The sequence below is a fragment of the Petromyzon marinus genome, chromosome 39 (genome assembly GCF_048934315.1).
Source record: "Petromyzon marinus isolate PM22_M1 ecotype Great Lakes invasive population chromosome 39, UKy_Petmar_22M1.pri1.0, whole genome shotgun sequence".
NCBI lineage: Eukaryota > Metazoa > Chordata > Hyperoartia > Petromyzontiformes > Petromyzontidae > Petromyzon > Petromyzon marinus.
This window is the reverse complement of record NC_133705.1, coordinates 10,238,774-10,259,055: the sequence shown is the minus strand read 5'-3', so window position 1 is coordinate 10,259,055 and position 20,282 is coordinate 10,238,774. Positions and strand designations below refer to the sequence as shown.

The window sequence follows — 20,282 nt, the reverse complement described above, 5'->3', positions numbered from 1 at the left end:
CAGCACAAGGCATTGAAACGAACACAAATGAGCGAAAGCAATATCGAACGGCAGCAGGGTTCGTTCACTTTCAAAGAAGTGGGTAGCGCAAAAAACGAAACGAGCTTGATACGGGTTCCCCCCCCCCCCCCCCCCCCGAGCTTCTGGTACGAAGGTTCGCGGTGAAAATGTAATCATCATTCAGTAAACCCGCAGCATGCAACAAGGCGGCAACGCAGAGCAAAAAGATAATGCATCCTGAAAGGCTTTCTATATTGCTCATTATCTGCTTATCCGCTAACATCACATTGGTCATTTGCAAGACAATACACTTGGCAGACTAACAGCGCGAATAACTTAAACCTTACATTGGTATTTCTGCAAGTCAATTGTACACGGCAGACAAACAGCATTAATACATTAATGGATTAACAGAATTTGCTTTCTCAAACACGTGAAACAATGCTTGATCCATCCACCGCTGGGCCTTCAGAGTCAGTTTTATCACAGCGGTTTGCTTAAACAGAAAATCTGCATTGGTTTTCACATCACCCAGTCTCACAAGCAACACAATGGCCTGAAATAGTGGGCGACAGCCATCTACTACTCTGCAACTCGAGGTACGAAATTTCAACAGAATTGGTCACGCATGTCTCGTGGCCACCGCATTGGCAGGCCATAGCGCTTGCCGATAGCTCCCCATGAAGTACACAAATCTGGTCCATGTTTTGTGCCTTGCACAATAGCCAAGGGCATTACTACCAAGGTGGTAAATCAGATTGGCCAAGGACAAATGCTATTTTCATTTGGCGAACAAAAGCAACTCATCAATTTATTTTGTCAATCTCACGTTAGTCTTTTAGACAACACTTTACCACTAATGTATTTTTACAGGCGCTACTGCTCACAACCATCCGATCTTAGTTCCATTCCCGCTATGGCCGACATCAGTGGCAAGTGATATCTGACACTGGTCCCAACGTCACCAAATCCACACTGACCAGCGTGGTGAAGTATGGTTAAAAAATATCCCCCCCCCATGACCTGCACGGCATGGGGAGGGGGCCTCATTCAGCAGTGGGTTGACAAAAAGGGCTGTGCAGGTGTACATCGTTCTCCAAACGTTGGCTCCTGTACCCTTGGCTCGGCCTAAACACAAACCAATACATTATGATCAATCAGTCTATTTAAACTAGGGATACTTTCTTTTCAGGATGCCCTATCTTTATTTTACTTGAGCTCTACCGTTAAACTTGAAGGTTTAATAGAGTTTGTCTGCTCCCTTATTAACACTGTGCCACAATCTGAACCAAACCCTGCATCATAAACACACAAGCAACTTACACCAATTATATCATATTCTTTGGGTCTTTTGGTAAAGCCACGTAGATGGAAAATAATAAAAAATATATATAAAATATCACGTTTCCATCACAACTCAAGCAATCGTCATCAGTTGAAAAAATAATTTATGTTTTTCCTGCCTCAGTAGCTCTCCCGCTATTAAAAAAATGATAAATTATAAAAAATTTCCTGCCTCAGTAGTTCTCCCCGATATTTTTCACCTGATGACGATTGCTTGTGTTGCGATCGAAACGTCGTGATATTTTTTTAACTCTTTTTCTATCTAGGTGGCTTTACCAAAAGACCCAAAGAATATGAATTCCTGCAGCCACAAAAGCTTTAAGTCAAGACCAATTATATCCTTTATTTTACCAGACGAGAGCCATTGGCATTCATAAAACACAAACATTTAAGAAAGCAACTCAAAATCATATGCATTGCATTGACTTTAATCTAATAAAGTTACAAAATGGTGAAGTATTATGATATAAAATGTATCCTAAATTGCTAGCAAACATTATAAATGGTATTTTCTGCATCACTCTGTTTATACATTGGAAATCATTTGTTTGCATTGCTGTATTTAATTAATCCCAGGTCTCCCTTGAGAAAGATTTTCAGGTCTCAATAGGCTCTTGCCAAGTCGTAAATAAAGACCATCTATACACACACATGTATACCACCATTTAGTTTATGAGGAAGAGCTCACAACCCATAGCTACGTAGGGCCAGTTATGGTTTGTTCGCGACGCAGCAACATTTCAAATTGGGTAGGTACACCACGATGAGCCCTATTGGCACATAAGGGCCAATTCTTGATCATGGTCATCAAAACTAGAAGGTGCAATCACAAAATGATGTAATAGATCTCGATGAAGATGAACAATAGTTGCAATGTTATTGAAATTTACAGCTAAGATCTACTGCTACTGCAATAGTAACTATCTTTGAAGTCAAGTCTAAACTAAAACTATAAAACTTTTTTTTGTTACCAGGTGAAGCCCACTGAGCTATATCGCTCTTTTTCAGACGCAACCTGGCAACAAATGATAGCTCAACAAAGTGGCTTATCATCATGGAGAAATTTACAGCAACCAAATACTTCAAACGCATGTTGATTCTAAATGTGGAGGGAATAACCGGAGGACACGGAGAAAAACCCACACGACCACGGGGAGAGAGACACCGCAAACTCCAAATATACAGCAGGCGTCAGGGTGGGGATCAAACCCACGACCTCCTGTTAATCAGGCGAGGTAGTTAACATCTCGCCACCATGGCGCCCTGGTTGTAGCCTATGGATCTCGTCGACCGAATCTTCTTTCACAAATGCTTCTCTTAGTTTTTCAGACCACACCCGACAGGATCGGACGCGTGGGCGGTGTGCTCAGACATCAGCGGCACACGAAGGATTAAAAGGGGGCCACGGCCACAATGTTAACTACCTCGCCTGGTTTACAGCAGTGCATGGGTTCAATCTCGACCCTGACACCTGCTGTATATTTGGAGTTTGTGTGTTCTCCTCGTGGTCGCATGAATGTTTCTCTGGGTCCTCCGAATTTTCCCTCCAACATTTCAGAAACATGCGATGAAGAGTAATTGGCTGCTATAAATTTCCACATTATGATGTGCCACTTCGCTCAGCTATCATTTGTGACGTCCAGGTCGCTTCTGAAAAAGAGCAATATAGCTGTGAGGCCTTACCCGGAAAAGTAAAAAGTTTAGGTTTTGGTTGTTAGTTTACAAAGGCTTTACATTGACGATAATTTTCCGCAACAAAGCCCCCAAAGTGTGAGGCATGCGCACGCCATCGCGAGATGTGGGCAGCGATTCCATAGTTTCAGTGACCCACGGGACGTAGAGTTTTCTCGGGTGTCTGGTTTCCACACTTCAGGAGCGCACGCATTCCTGCGCTTTTCCAATGCGCAACGCGGCTCTCGGACAATTAGTGGTGCCGTGTGCATCGCGCGCAAAACGACCGATGTTTTTTTGTCTACATTTCGCTGTCGTCGCTGCGGTCACCGCGACACCACGGAGCTTCCTTGTAAAACAGGCGGGCAGTTGGCTAAACGAGATCATCCGAGTAGCCTATAAACTCAAACACGCTAGTTTGCCCGAGCGCATGCATTTCAGGGAGGGCAATTCGCTTTCATAGAGATCTATGAGATCTCTATGAAAGCGAGCAAGCACCTCTTTTGAAGAGCTGTTTTGAGAACTGGTTTTATTAACAATAGTGTATTTTTTACAGCGCCCTATACTCTTTGACAGCGCACTTTACATCATGGCACCGTCAGTGGTAGCTGTTCCTGTGGGCACAAGGTGACTCTCAGCAGCTGGTCTATAAAACAGGCATTGGTGCACCAGTAAGGGGGCGACGATGGCCAGGCAAAAATCCCAATCGAGGTAGTTTGCGGATAATTTTAGAAAATTGGGAAATTTTGGACCCTGACGCTGGCACGCAATGGTCTACTCTTGTGCACAGACGGCGCGTTATATCTTGACGGTTAATACATGCAGCAATAAACTAGAACAAAAACATATTTAATTTTACCAGGTAAGGCCCCACTAAGCTACATAGCTCTTTTTCATAAGAGACCTGGCTGTCACAAACTATAGCTCAATGAAGTGGCTTATCGTCGCACGGAAATTTATAGCAGCCAAATGCTCTAAATGCTCTAAATGCATGTTGATTCTAAATGTGGAGGGAAAAACCGGAGGAGCCGGAGAAAAATCCACGTGACCACGAGGAGAGAGCCATGCAAACTCCAAATAAACAGCAGTTGTCAGGGTCGGGATCGAAATAAAAGCTCCTGTATACCAGGCGAGGTAGTTAACATCTCCTAGCGACTGTGGTGCTCACCGGGGCGGTCTGTTGGGTTCGAACCGTGAAAATCGGCAACAAGCGACTAACGTGCCGCTACCGCTGGGCCGCGTCACCACTCCGTTTATTCGTATATAAAAGCAAATGCCAATTCGCTTGCATTAAATAATAGTTCCTGCCACAGGAATGTGGAATGTCCAACCAATGGTACAGGATGACCAACAGAAATCGTCACCGCCCAATGCTTACCGCTGGCTTATGCAGTGACCGAAACATGTCTTTAAAAGGCTTCTATGATAGTGAATGGTGGTGGATTTAATAGATCTCTATGAAGATGAACAATAGTCACTTAAATACAGTAAAACCTTGGATTGCGAGCATAATTCGTTCCGGAAACGTGTTTGTAATCCAAAGCACTCGTATATCAGTTGTGATCACGTGACGCTCGGCAGACAAAGCGTATACGTACTACTCGTATTGCAAGACCTCGCTCGTTTATCAAATTACTATTTATTTAGAATTTTTGCTCGTCTTGCAAAACACTCGCAGACCAAGTGAATCGCAATCCAAGGTTTTACTGTAGATACCTATGCAGTTTAATGACAGTCCTTGATCAAAAGACAACAGTGAAAAGAAATAGTAGCCACTTTAATTGTGACCCAAGCAAGTGAAATCTCTACTAGTGGGAAGTACCCAGCGTTGCCCGGAGGAAAAAATACACAAGTACTAAGCTATAGTGAAAGCCCGGCATGCCATTTGTCTGTCCATTTGTCTGTCAACAAAATTAGAAGAGGTTTGCAGAAGTCTAAAAAGTAATATAAAGAGGGGAGTAAATAGTTGATCTAAAAGGTTTCCGAAAATTGTCGACCCACCCCCCCCCCCCAGAAAATATATTTTTACCCCCGCGTAGGCATATATACCTAAACACCCTACATACAATAGAGTGAGATATGTATCTACTGACTCTATAGTAATATCTAGTGACTCTATAGTTGTATCTACTGACTGTACAGTAGTATCCACTGAGCCCAGTAGTAGTATCTACTGAGCCCAGTAGTAGTAACTACTGACTGTATAGTAGTATCTACTGACTGAGTAATAACTACTGACCGTAGTAGTACCTACTGACCCTAAAGTAGTACCTACCGACTCTATAGTAGAAATACTGACTCTACAGTAGTATCTAATGACTATAGTAGTATCTATGGAATTTATAGTCGTATCTATTGACTATAGTAGCATCCACTGACTATATAAGTAGTAACTACAAACTCTATAGTAGTATCTGCTGACTCTATAGTATCTTCTTTGGTTCTTTCGGTAAAGTCACGTAGAATGAGAATAAAATAATAACAGTAGTTTCTGCAGACTCTATAGCAGTATCTACAGACTCTGCAGTAGTATATACTGACTAAAACGGTAGCTACTGACTGTATCATCTACTGACTCTATAGTAGTAACTACTAACTCTATAGTAGTATCTACAGACTGTATAAGTATTTACTGACTGTAGTAGTATCTACTAACTCTACAGTAGTATCTACTAACTCTACAGTAGCATCTACTAACTCTACAGTAGCATCTACTGACCGTAGTAGTATCTACTGACTGTATAGTAGTATCTATTAACTGTAGCAGTATTTACTGAGCGTAGCGGTATCTACTGACTGCAGTAGTATCTACCGACTATATTATTAGTATCTACCGACTCTATAGTAGTAACTAGTAACTCCACAGTAGTATCCACTGACTATAGTAGTAACTACTAACACTACAGTAGTATCTGACTCTATAGTAGTATCTACTGACTGTAGTAGTATTTACTGACAGTAGTAGTATCTACTACCTCTACAGTAGTGTCTACGGACTCCATAGTAGTATCTACTGACCGTAGTGGTATCTCGTGACTGTATAGTAGTATCTGACTGTAGCAGTATATACTGACTGCAGTGGTATCTACCGACTGCAGTAGTATCCACTAACGCAATATAGTATCTGCCGACTCTATAGCAGTATCAAAAACTCTATAGTAATAAATACTGACTCTACAGTAGTATCTAAAGATTATAGTAGTATCTACTGAATCTTAAGTCGTATCTATTGACTGTAGAAGTATTTACTGACCATAGTAGTATATACTATATCTACAGTAGTATCGAATGACTCAATAGTAGTATCTACCGACTCTATAGTCGTAACTACTGACTCTATAGTAGTATCCACTGACTGTAGAAGTATTTACTGACTGTAGTAGTATCTACTAACTCTACAGTAGTATCTACTGACTGTAGTAGTATTTACTGACTGTATAGTAGTATTTACTGACTGTATAGTAGTATTTATTGACTGTATAGTAGTATCTACCGACTCTGCAGTAGTATCTACCGACTCTATAGTCATATCTACCGACTCTATAATAGTATCTATCGACTCTGTAGCAGATAACTAACTTAACAGAGTGCCGTGGTGAGGCCTAGTCCCGTGCAGAGCCCCCGGCCTCGCCTAGATTGACCAGCCGGCCGAGGTGGCGCCTTGGCAGGCTGGAGCTGGACTGCAATACCCCCCCCCCCACAGCCCGCTCTACAGTAGCAGTAACGACAAACTCGACAGAAGTATTTACCTACTCTACAGTAGTATCTACCTACTCTGTAGTCGTATATACCGACTCAATAATAGTATATATCGATTCATAATAAAGATTTTTGGGTTAGATCGCGTTCTAACCCATAAACCTTTATTATGAATAATATTGGTCACGAAAGCCTACGTGTTAAACAGTATATATCGACTCTATAATAGTATTAACTTCAGAGTGTAGTGGTGAGGCCTAGTCCCGTGCAGAGCCCCTGGCCTCGCCTAGATTGCCCAGTCGGCCGAGGTGGCACTTTGGCAGGCTGGGGCTGGGCTGCTATCCGACCCCCCCCCCACCATCCCACCTGCTCTGCAGTAATATCTACGGACTATAGTATTAGCATCCACCAACTCTATAGTAGTAACTGCACACATTGGGGTTGGGGGGACATCACACTGTGAAGAATCTACCTCAGCAGTGTATTTTTTTTGCATTTTTAACGCAAATGAGAATTCCCCCCTCCCCCCACCGATCGTGTGCGTTGCTAGGGGCAACCACGGGTCAGCTCTCTCGCGCATGCGCAGATGCATGCTTTGGCGCGCGCTCAGGGTAGTAATATAAATCATAGTACTAAATTGTTAATTTAACTACTTTAAAGTTTACGGATGTGAAATACAAATAGCGCTGGCTCACCACGGGGTCTATCGCGTGGTTTCTGGGTACTTTTTAGAAATGTAAACCCCACGGTTTGTGAGTTAGATCCGTCGCAAGTTGCGTCCACAGACACACAGACAGATGGACAGACAAAAATGACTTTAATAGGTAAGGTGGAAGTGAATGTAATATAAAATAGTAGTCATAATCACTGTAATTAGTAAATTTCCAAATAGTCACCAATATTAATTTCTTTGATCAGTCCACCTGCGAATGACTTGCCACTCTGCGCAACAAATGTCAAAGTAGATACACGTGCTCAGCCTTTTGTCAATCCACTACTGCACAAGAGTCTCCCCACACTGTGCAGGTCACTTGGGGGGGGGGGGGGGAGCGGGTTACTGGACCATACTTCACCACGCCAGTCAGCGCGGGTTCTCGAAGCAAAGGATCAATTCCATGAATACACAACTGTCAAGGTGAATGTGGGAAACTTCTGATGAAGTGGTGCCCACCGAGTGGCATTGCATTTCGCAGTTTCTGTAAATTTTCATTTGGAAGCGGCTCAACGTGCCCGTTGTGTGCATGGGCTCCCAAGCAAACACGCATTCCTCTTCCAACCACGCATTTGCTGGGCACCCAAGCCAACAGGATGCAGTGTCAACAGGAGAGCTCGGGTTTCAGAGTTACAGTATAATGTTTATATGCCTCCCTACCACCCATGTCGCCTTAGTAGCTGTAACCTGCAATTCATTGTTTGTAGTTGTCCGGCAATAACCAATACCGTTGAAAGCAACAGCATGCAAAATGTTTATGCAACAATATGCGTGTTGTTGTAATACTGTACAACACTTTGTCAATGCACCGTCCACTAACCGACCTGGGAACGCTGTTGGTCACGGTGTTCAACTGTGACGGTGGAGGCAAGGAAAAGTGGCAGAGAAGAAAAAAGGACGCAACTCCCAATCGGAGAGTTACACAAGTTCAAATCCAGTTCGGGGTTGACCGAGCGGCTACTCGTGGGCTGAGCACAATCGCCCAGATGGTGCAAAGTCACGGGGCCAGGCAAGTCCATCAACTTCCGACAAGAGGGGTGACACCAGTGCTCCGTAGGGAGCGAAGCGTCAGGGCGACATGCATGCTTACACATCGACTTGTGCGACTGACATTTGGATCTGGACCTGTTGATGCCGATGGATGCTGGTTCTACATGTACTGGAGAATGTATTTGGCGGCGACATAGTCGTGACCGCTATACGAAAAGCGCATGACTCATGATCGGACTCAGCCCATTAGCTCTCGACGGCGGTTGGTAAAGTGAGTACCACTTGGTGGGATGTCAACAATAGCTGTCTTTATTACTAGACAGGGAAAAAATATCCGCCAAGTGTTGCGAGTAATAGAAAACCAAGCCGAAAGCAAAAAAAAAGTTAAACACAATCAGCGTGCGACAACAATTCCAGTCGAGCATGTTTTTTTTTTTCGGGGGGAGTGGGGAGGGGGGTTTCCACGTCAATCGGAGCCCGTCTAAAACCGATGTCATTTTATTGCGCCCACGGTCACATACGCTCGGTAAACCTTTTTTTTATTTACAAGTGTTTGTTTAGACCAAAGCGATTTAGAACGCAGTAAAAACAAGCGGAAGTTTAATAGGTCACACCGAACATGCGTAATTACTGTCAAGGTGGCACGAGCCTGCGCTGGGACCTCCCCCCCCCCCACCCATCGCGTAGGGCCAAACGCTTCGTTACAAAGACGACGCGGCGAGTCAATTCAAGTGCCACCGACTTTGCGCCGAGCTTAACCGATGGGCCCGAGAATCAAACTTGCGCGATTGCGAAATAAAAAATAAAACGTTTATGTGTTCCGTCGGGGGCGGGGAAGCGAGAGGGCCGTACATTAACGGCATTCGCGTAGCACAGTCAAAGCTGCTGCCTTGTATTAGTTGGCGCGCAAAGCTAAATTGCGGGACCCAGTTTAAAAAAAAAAAACCTCACATCTGGTGGCTTCCGCTACAAGATTTATATACCTTTCCAGTTTGTTACAATTCTACACCCACCACCGCTCTGCATCATGCAATGATTGTTGTGATTTTAAGGTCAAGATTCTAACCGTCAATAGATTATTTTGTCGCATTTGTTATAATGGTCTCAAGCTTTATCGGCATTCAACGTGAATAAAGGTATTTTAATTTATCACTTAGTACAGTGAATGCATAATGCTGTATGCAAGCTTCAATGTAGCAGCATGGCTTAGCAATTGTATATTTGCCTAAAACAAAATGCCGGTCTTCACAGCAATCTGTAGCGGGGCACGGTTCAATCATGAGTCCTGGTGACTTTAAGAACGCAAATAATATTTTCAAATATCCTTGCAGTCTATACAAGATCACGGCTTGCTGATGATCCTTTAATGACCGAGGACCAATGACACCTTGACCTTTCCTCGACAGTCTGTAGATCGGCATTACATTACTGATGAGCTATGATAGGGGTGAAAATGCTGTGACATGCTGTGGACTGTCCTTAGTGTTTTCTTCAAGACCTGTCAGCGGAATTATTAAACAGAATATTTGAGAATATTTATAATCATTCCTCACTCTATTCTCATGTAATTTATCTTACAATGAGCAGTCAGTCGCATAGCATGTGGCAATGACTGTTTTATGAAAATGCTCTTTAAACAATGAGATACAAGCTTAGGCCAAGAAATGAAACAAACGATACAAACGAGAATGTAACAATGAGACAAAACAAGAACCGTAACCTGGAACAGGGTTAAGCAACTAAAACAACAAGGAGCCATTTTTGTGTGCAGATTCGGGAAGAAACTCAAGACTTCAAAGAGCTGCAATGCACCACTGGCGAATACGAGATGGTGATGGTACTCAAACAATGCGGTCCCCTTCAAGAGCGGCTCCGGAGCCGCAGGTTGCTGACCCTCTGACCTGGAATCGAGTTGCGACCCAGGATCGCGACAAATAATACAACCTTGGTGGACGGGCGAATCAGTAGATGTCTCCTGGGGACTAACACGCTACTGTGATTAGCTTTCCCAAGGCAACAATCGGCAATATAATCCAATTTGGGTTTATACACAGTATCTAAATGTAACCACCACAATGCAGCTCTGTTTCCAGTGAGGGATCACATCACCACTGTCTTGATTCAAAGGCCGTGATGAGGTTTTTTGTTATTATGTTTTTACCATATCCTTTGTATTGTTTCTATTTTTTTCCAGTCTTGTAATAGTGCTGTTTTCTCCACTGCACAAGCATACCATTTCCATACATGAAAAACAATACATTCTTACACACACGTTAACTGCTTTGTGAGCTATAAGAATCAATATAAATTGATGGATCAATATAAATTAATCTACCCCTACCGATTTATATACTATATTATATCAAACCACCTCCATAAAGCACTAACCCATATTACTTTAACACCAATCGAAGGCTTGACTTTCATAAACAGTGAGGGAAAAAGGTATTTGATCCCCTGCTGATTTTGTACGTTTGCCCACTGACAAAGAAATGATCAGTCTATAATTTTAATGGTAGGTTTATTTGAACAGTGAGAGATGGAATAACAACAAAAAAATCCAGAAAAGCGCATGTCAAAAATGTTATAAATTAATTTTAATTTCAATGAGGAAAATAAGTATTTGACCCCCTCTCAATCAGAAAGATTACTGGCTCCCAGGTGTCTTTTATATAGGTAACGAGCTGATATTAGGAGCACACTCTTAAAGGGAGTGCTCCTAATCTCAGCTTGTTACCTGTATAAAAGACACCTGTCCACAGAAGCAATCAATCAATCAATCAGATTCCAAACTCTCCACCATGGCCAAGACCAAAGATCTCTCCAAGGATGTCAGGGACAAAATTGTAGACCTACACAAGGCTGGAATGGGCTACAAGACCATTGCCAAGCAGCTTGGTGAGAAGGTGACAACAGTTGGTGCGATTATTCGCAAATGGAAGAAACACAAAAGAACTGTCAATCTCCCTCGGCCTGGGGCTCCATGCAAGATCTCACCTCGTGGAGTTGCAATGATCATGAAAACGGTGAGGAATCAGCCCAGAACTACACGGGAGGATCTTGTCAATGATCTCAAGGCAGCTGGGACCATTGTCACCAAGAAAACAAGTGGTAACACACTACGCCTTGAAGGACTGGAATCCTGCAGCGCCCGCAAGGTCCCCCTGCTCAAGAAAGCACATATACATGCCCGTCTGAAGTTTGCCAATGAACATCTGAATGATTCAGAGGACAACTGGGTGAAAGTGTTGTGGTCAGATGGGACCAAAATGGAGCTCTTTGGCATCAACTCAACTGGCCGTGTTTGGAGGAGGAGGAATGCTGCCTATGACCCCAAGAACACCATCCCCACCGTCAAACATGGAGGTGGAAACATTATGCTTTGGGGGTGTTTTTCTAAGGGGACAGGACAACTTCACCGCATCAAAGGGACGATGGACGGGGCCATGTACCGTCAAATCTTGGGTGAGAACCTCCTTCCCTCAGCCAGGGCATTGAAAATGGGTCGTGGATGGGTATTCCAGCATGACAATGACCCAAAACACAAGGCCAAGGCAACAAAGGAGTGGCTCAAGAAGAAGCACATTAAGGTCCTGGAGTAGCCTAGCCAGTCTCCAGACCTTAATACCATAGAAAATCTGTGGAGGGAGCTGAAGGTTCGAGTTGCCAAATGTCAGCCTCGAAACCTTAATGACTGGGAGAAGATCTGCAAAGAGGAGTGGGATAAAATCCCTCCTGAGATGTGTGCAAACCTGATGGCCAACTAGAAGAAACGTCTGACCTCTGTGATTGCCAACAAGGGTTTTGCCACCAAGTACTAAGTCATGTTTTGCAGAGGGGTCAAATACTTATTTCCCTCATTAAAATGCAAATCAATTTATAACATTTTTAACAGGCATTTTTCTGGATTTTGTTGTTGTTATTCTGTCTCTCACTGTTCAAATAAACCTACCATTAAAATTATAGACTGATCATTTCTTTGTCAGTGGGCAAACGTACAAAATCAGCAGGGGATCAAATACTTTTTTCCTTCACTGTACATCTTTGCCATATAACCCACCGATACATTTCCCCGTACTTGAATCATAACTTGTATAAAACAAACAAATCATAATAAGTCCACCACTCCACATAAAGCTGAAATACTTTTTTGAAGTCAATGGTCATTTCGACCAATGCTTTACAGTACTAATTTTTACGTAGGCAATTGGGAACTGGTTTCGACTTACTGAGTTTCATCAGCAGACCCGCTCAACAAACACTGCTGTGTTGCCGACTGTTATTGTGTTATTGGCAAGCGCCACTCATCTATGCCATGCCACTCTTCAACACCATGCGGCCCATTCGGTGCAAAACACTTAAAACTCTGGCATTACTTGATTCTTCAGAAATACAGAGACACAGATCCCCTGTATAGCCTTCACAGACCGTTGGACCAAGTGCTGTTAGCGAGCACCTTCAGCATCACCACTTTCCACACTCGCACCTCTCCAAGCGTCCGAACACAGTAAAGGGGGGGGGGGGTGGAAGATTGGGAGTGGGTGGGAGTGTGCAACGTGACTGAAAAAGAGGGTGGGTGTGGAATGGTGGTCGAGGCTACACAGTTCGTAGGGATCCGGAAAAGGTGTATATATGTCTTGAGAAATGCTTTTTGTGTTAAGTTTGTTATCCTTCCCCCTGCTCCTCCAATTAGCACGGTTGGCTATGTACGATGCACGAAAGAAGCTCAACATATGGAGTGATGTCTTCTGTCACGTGACACAGATGTTGCCAAATCTGCTCACAACTATCTCGTTCCGTTGTCCCGCAAATAAATCCCATAGGTGACAAACTATTCCGATTGCGCTATTGGCATCGTCGTTCATGTGAAGAAATGTACAAAATTAAACTCTCCTGGCAAGCAGTGCACCACTCTGTGTCAGAGAACAGCCCCGGAATATGACAACACAGGACAAATTCTGAAGTCAGTTTAAATAACTTCTTCATTAACAATGGGGGGGGGGGCACACCTTGGTCAGTGTTTTCATCGTTCAGTTGATTTTCTTTGACCAGAATAAGAACTCAAAGAGACCAGGATAGAATTATTCGCAAGAGTGACCAGTTTGCCAGTTGCCGGCGATGAATGCTGCCGTGTACAATCCCAATAGAGTAATTTGTGGGTAATTAAAAAGTTTTTTTTTAAATATGAACCCTACCACCTACACACAATGACCTGCTCCTGCAAATTACATCAGGGGGATCTTTAAAGTTCATGTGAGAAGCACACAGTGGCACGTATTATCACGGTTATTACATCTGCAGTAATAATAATCAGGGCTCCCGGTGGATTAAAGTGGTCATGTCACCAAACAGTCAATACAACAAAAATATTAAATTCTTAGAAAAAAAATAAATCATATGACAAAGCAAACCAAATTTCATTCAAAGTTATTTTGTGCAATAACTTGTGAAGAGGCTGAGACCATCAACCAACTCAATGAAATTGAGAAACCGCAGTTTAATTACAGGCAGGTGAAACCTGTATATGAACCGAGGATCTGAGTGGTGCTGGCTGCGCACCTGAAATAGTGTTAGCCCCACGAGCCAACTGGACACCCTCACAAGTTCACACACAAGAACGGCGCGGACAAACTATTTTCAACGACCCATCGAGAGACGAATGTGGATCCTGGTGAGATACAACCGACTGTCCAGACTCAGCCGTCCAATTCGGCGTGCACAAGAGTCAAAGTTCACAATCTCCACCAAAGATTAATAGCATTATACAGCTACGAAGCTTAATAGGCAACTTACGCCAGCAATTAATATATTGTGAGCAGCTATAGCAATTTGGTATTTAACAATTAAGAGTAAGAAGGTTGCCTGCAGTCAATTGGTGAACACTGTATGTGGACAAACATTGCTCGACCGTTCCCGACGATACGATCCGACTGAAAGTGGACAGCCTGGTTGCCCCACTAGGGGGAGGAGCAGGGATCAGGTTTGGCAGGAATTGGGCGACTAAAATTATTATCTTTTCCACGCAAGAGAAAATGGTACAGCAACCATCGCCCGTGACGACTGCCGGCAACGATCAGTGACAACGTGACTGGTACTAACCTTATTTATGTCACCGTCTCACTTAATCAAAACAACTTGAACCGATACAGGTCGAGTCATTTATTGCGTCCGCTCGTGAAATCACTCTAGGGTGGGGATTGGGGAAAACAAAAAAGGGGGGCACATGTACACGCTTGTCACTTGTTTTTTCACTCATCCGGCAGGCCCTTTCGTTACATTTATTTTCTTTACATTCCCAGAGACGTTTGTCAGCAAGCAGGGGTGGGGGGCTGCATTCTTGAAAAATGCGCCCGTTGCCCCCGACTCGAAAAGGCAATCGCATGCTACGGCTGGGGAGTCCTTTGGCTCGGCTAACATTTCCACTTTCCCTCCTCGCCGTCACGTGTAATCAAAAAACACATCACTCAAAGTGAAGGCGCACTAAGTATTTAGACTTGTGGTTCGTGAACCGCCAATTTACAACATTAAAGGGGGAGCAGTGATTTTTATTATTGGGAGGTTCCTTCTGTTGTTTTTTTAGGCGTCAAGCTTTTTGACATTAATTTTACACAAATAAAACATTTGTTATCTCTCTGGCAACAGTTGATGAAGGGCCTATGGCTAACGGCCACACCATATAGTGGGCCAGACGGTGCAGTTGTTACAGTAATTGTAGTTGGAAGGTTTCATGTTCAAAATGTGGTCAGGGGGTCAACTAAAGCCAGCGCTGCCAACCCTGCAGACTCATGAAGAAGAGTAGAAACCACTTTATGTTTTACGTGAACAGTGGTTAGCTTTTGGAATAGGATGGGCTCTGCCATGAGACCATGGAATGTCCAACTACTGGCTTGCGTGTTTTGTCAACAGAGGTTGGCGTCGACTCCCATCGCTAATTTGAGCAGGATACAACGTTACTGTTTATAAGCACTCTAAATTCAAGATAACCTCAAATTACTATAAACTAAACTATTTTTATTTTACCAGGTAAGGCCCAGTGAGTTGTATACCTCTTTTTCAGAAGCGACCTGGCTATCACAAATGAAAGCTCAACGAAGTGGCTAATCACATAGAAATTTATAGCAGCCAAATACTCTATAGACGCATGTTGATTCTAAATGTGGAGGGAAAAACCGAAGGACCCAGAGAAAAATCCACGCGACTACGGGGAGACATGCAAACTCCAAATATACAGGCGTCAGGGTCAGGATCGTACCCACGACCTCCTGTATACCAGGCGAGGTATTTTAACATCTCCTAGCCACCATGGCGCCCTGCGAACAACAGCAGGGACCCACAGCCACCCAATTTGTTAAACATTCACGGTTTACAAATTAACGTAGGTGAATGCTGCTTCTTTAAACATTGACAAATGTAGCGGTCACTCACGAAATATATGTACACGGAAGGACCTTTTGAGTGTTATCCTCTCCATTGAACAGAGTTCTCCAGATAATCCGGTTCCCTCCCTTGTGTAAGAACACTTGATAACAGATTCTCTCTAAAACAGTTCACAAATGTGAGGACTGCTCGTACACAAAAAAATCATAACACTCTGTGAAGCTTTCAAGAATAAAGGGACTATAGCCGGACAGAAATTCCACAAGATGCAGACACATCATTTGCACTGACATGGACAAGGAACCCGTGACTGACAATTTGCACGAGTTAACACTGCCAAATACGCGCATGCACACACGCACACACTGTAGTTAAGAAAAGTGGATCACGTCAAACGCCAACATTTCAGGCAACTTGGGTTATTTTTCGGGTTATTTAAGACGTTCTTACCTTGCACTAAACTGTGAACGGAAAGTGCTTGTAAGGAAAGCAACACAAACGCAGAGTTAAGCCGATGAGACGAAGGATTTTTATTATTCGCCATTCTCTGCGGAACGCTTTCTCTTTAGCATCAATTTATCGGGGCAATCTTTGGGGCTCATTACTTCACACCCCCGGTGACTAACGACCAGGCAACCAGGTCTCCAAATTCAATACCCAATTCTTGCGCGCAGCATGCGCCCCGCTATTACAGGCATTCATCACTCCATGACGGGTGCCGGTTTATAAGAGGGCTCTGCAACTTTTTTTTAACGACGCAGCCGAAATGCGTAGATTTTTGTGAGAAAATTACGTTTCGGTTGAATACGACAGGAGAGTTCACGCGTGCCTCTTAAATGTTTTAGCTCGCCATTCACCAAACCCAGCCACGACACGTTCTGAACGAGGACACAGTATTAAAAAAAATAAAACAATCTCGGAAGGCCAGTCTATTAACGGAGCCTCCATTTTGTTTCGGGGGATTTGGGTGTACAAAGAAATGCGAGCACGGAAACAACGCAAGCGTGTACAAATGGATGCACCGCGCGCTACGCGTGTCACATTACACCTTGCACCCAGGGGTGCGCGTTCTAACGCATGCTAAATCATGCTGGAACACAGCAAAATGTAGGTAAAAAATTGTTTTTAGATATTTCGTGAAATAATTTTACAGACAATTTTTACCCCAAACAACATAAATGTTGGCAATCGGGCCAGTAAGCGGAGTGTTAAGTTTGGTATTGATTATAGTTTGGGGGGGGGTTTGTACTTTTTGTAAAAACGTATGACGTGTCCTCAGATGTTGTCCCAGGCATCGCAGTAAAGTGGTCTACTGGTCCCCCAATGGCTCTATTCTTGTAGCTAGATGCCTGAGTTGCGTGTCCCGGACTGTCCAACACTAGTTTGACGCTTCGTTAATGACGCAAAAGAAAAAGCCCTGAACATCACTGCCAGGCGCTCCATCAAAACTCCCGAGTGACGTCACCGCGTTGACCTGGTAGTGAAAATGTTTTACCCTGTGCAATGTCACAGTGACGATGCAATCGTGCGATGCGAGACCTGTAACGTCATTGAGCTATAAAGGCGCACACAACAAAATATTTAGAACCTTTCTTTCCTCACTAACGAAGCCTCAAACTAGTGTCCAACTCTCAGGAAATACAGCCGACAAATGTAACTGCAAGAGCTGTATTTTTTTTGGACTCCAAACGTCTATCAAAACCCCCAGTCAACCTTCGCTCGATGGGGAGTTGCTCATTCTCCTCTGCTGCCCCTAAGTGCCCCGAACTCCCTTCACCCAACGTTCGATTTTTTTTATTTTGCCAGAAACCAAGCGAGACAATGCTTGTCTGCCACAGTAGCACACACCTGAAATCCAGTAAATTTGATAGGGCTCTCAAACCCGTGAGTAGGTTCCTGAACCACATGTGCAGATATTTGAGTTGTCTCCTCGTATGGAACGTGGGTTTATGCGGGCAGTCTGCCTTCCTCCCATGTACATAAAAAAACCGTACTAATTAAACATTTGTCAAACATCCCAACATAGGACCCTCCAAACAAATACATTTTGAGACTCCGTGAGGCATACTTGTCAACCCTGCCGATTTAAGCGAGAGTCTGCCGATTTCTTTTAAACCTTTTTCACTGCATCCAGAATTTAAAAGCTAACACCCCGCCTTCTCCCACAATTTTTGCTTTGAGCATGCGGTAAACAAAAAACCCAGCAGACGATTGCTAAAATTGCTAATAGGTGGCAATGTGTATCCCTGGCTGGATATTTAGGTGAAGGCGCATCCCTAACTATTATTTTACTCATGCCACGGTTGGCAGCAGAAAGGTCTAATCATCTTTATTTATCCTGGAGAAATCCGATTAACGAGGAAGTTCTTTCTCCACAGATGTCAAGTAATGGACAGATGTCCATTTCCACGAGAGGGAGCCCAAGAAAGCCCCCTGTAGACGGTATTTGGCCTACTCTTCCACGCTGGACGGGCATCTCGGAAGAGGTCGTGGGAGTGCCCAAGTTTTACCCCACCACACGCTGCGGCGCATGCTATTTATTCTGTTAGATGGCCAGAGGCAATGGGATTCACGAAACTTGCCGCGGTTGTTTCAACCTGCCACGCTGGGAAAATCGAACAGGTGAGCTTGCGGATCGCAGCATCTCAAGTAAAATAACGAGATAAACGTATTATTGTACCGATGTGTCCGCGCTCGGGACCCAGTCCCTCAGCCCTTGTTGGGCTCCAACCAACACCCGCCATCACCAGAGTCGCACATTTTTTTTTTGGAGACCAGCTTTTCCAGTTCCCTGGCAGTGTTGTTTGTACAACTCGAGCTAGGAGAGGAGGGAAAAAAACCCTCAGCTGTGCCCCATTGCTGCAAGGAGGTTTGTGGGGCCCATGGCGAGGGGGGGGGAGACTAAAAAAATAACAGCCTCAAAAAAATAACACCCCCCCTTAACCTTAAAAGCCTCTCGAGTCGAGGGACTCACGCAGAGGCTGAGCCACGGGCGGGCCGGCTGTTTGTTTTACCCCTTTTCACCTGGTCAAACATTGGGGGCTGCTAAAAGCCCTGGCTGAATGGCCAAATCTCGTCGCACACGCACTCATCTGCGTTCTTCTTCCTTCGTACGGACGGCTGATGTAGATGAAAGAGCAGCAACAACTAAAATTTCACATTCAGTTGGTCAAGCCCAGATAACTGCGTTAGAAGCCAGTGGAGTGTATCGCCGCGATGTCTCCTTCGTGTCTGTGGATCGGGCGTTGCGTCGTTATACGTTGTATTATGGTCTGTTTTGGATGATTGCAGTCGCACACGACTGGAGAGTTTTTTAATTTTCGACTTGTGCATCAGGTATCCACATCGACTGCCATGATTTGTGCAGTGGATGCAATTTAGAGTGGACCATGAGCTTTGTGGAAGATCAAACCCAGGGATCTTCGTCCGCACTGTAACTGTGGGAGGAGGGCCGTTACTTATTAATATTATTCTTTCATCGCTGACCACGACGACAGTATTTGTTGTTTTAGATTTTTTCTCTCTCTCTCAACTCCCTTTCCCCACTCTCTCTGTTCTCCCCCACAGCAGTATTTGTTTTATACTTGTACTGTATGTAGGAGTCAGAGCCTGTCTGTGGCGATCTGTTCACGCACAGCGGCACAATTGCCGTTTTTTTTATTTTGCCTGGAAAAACACAGCTGACCCAATGTACAGCACGGTCGCTTAAATAAAACAGAATAAAAGCACAACGATCTCGAACTACTGTGCGCTCATTTTGTCACTAAATCGATATAAATGTGGCCAAACTAATTGGATCTCAGAGGCTAACGCAGAGTTGAGCCTGGATAGTTCGTGAGATGAATGGCCACCGAGGTTTTCCAGGTGCCACGGTGGCAAGATGTTAACTACCTTGCCTGGTATACAGGAGGTTGTGGGTTTGATTCCGACCCTGACACCTGCTAATTTGGAGGTTGTATGATCTCCGTGTGGTCGCGTGGATTTCTCCAGGTCTTCCGGTTTTTACCTCCACATTCAGAATCAATAAGCGTTTGGAGTATTTGGCTGCTATACATTTCCACATAAGCCACTTCATTCAGCTATCATTTGTTGCCAGGTCGCTTCTGAAAAAAAGCTATATAGCTCAGTGGGCCTAACCTGGTAAAATAACAAAAGACTTTTTTTAGTTTTTATAGTTGTTTGTAGGAACGGTGGCTACAATGTGGCAGGGCATAGTTGTGGCGCGAGTGTCACCTCCTTGAATGGGTGGGTTTTCCCCCGGGGTTCTCTGGTTTCCGCCCACTTGAAACACAACATGCATTGATATCAATGGGTCAAACATCTTAAATGTAAGACCATCCGGAAAATAAGTGTTGGGGCTCGGTGATCCTTTCCTGGGTAAATAAGGGGCATGATAATTTCTGATTTGAGAACGCATTTTTGTGAAAGTCAAAGTATCTCCCTTTACAAATGAGAATTGGGGTGAGGCTGGTGGTCCGCCCCCATTGGT

At 44.1% G+C, this 20,282-nt stretch overlaps 1 protein-coding gene across 7 annotated transcripts in view; it reads right to left on the bottom strand.

The window, feature by feature from the left end:
* Window positions 1–20,282, bottom strand: part of LOC116950386 (zinc finger protein 362) — a 64,891-nt gene that overhangs the window by 30,345 nt on the left and 14,264 nt on the right. For 2 of the 7 annotated variants that reach the window (XM_032968082.2, XM_032968080.2), the window contains exon 2: window positions 14,516–14,601. The exons of the other annotated variants lie outside the window; for them this stretch is intronic. The gene's annotated coding sequence lies outside the window, so the exon portion shown is untranslated. The remainder of the gene's footprint in view (window positions 1–14,515; window positions 14,602–20,282) is intronic. 7 annotated transcript variants of the gene reach the window in all.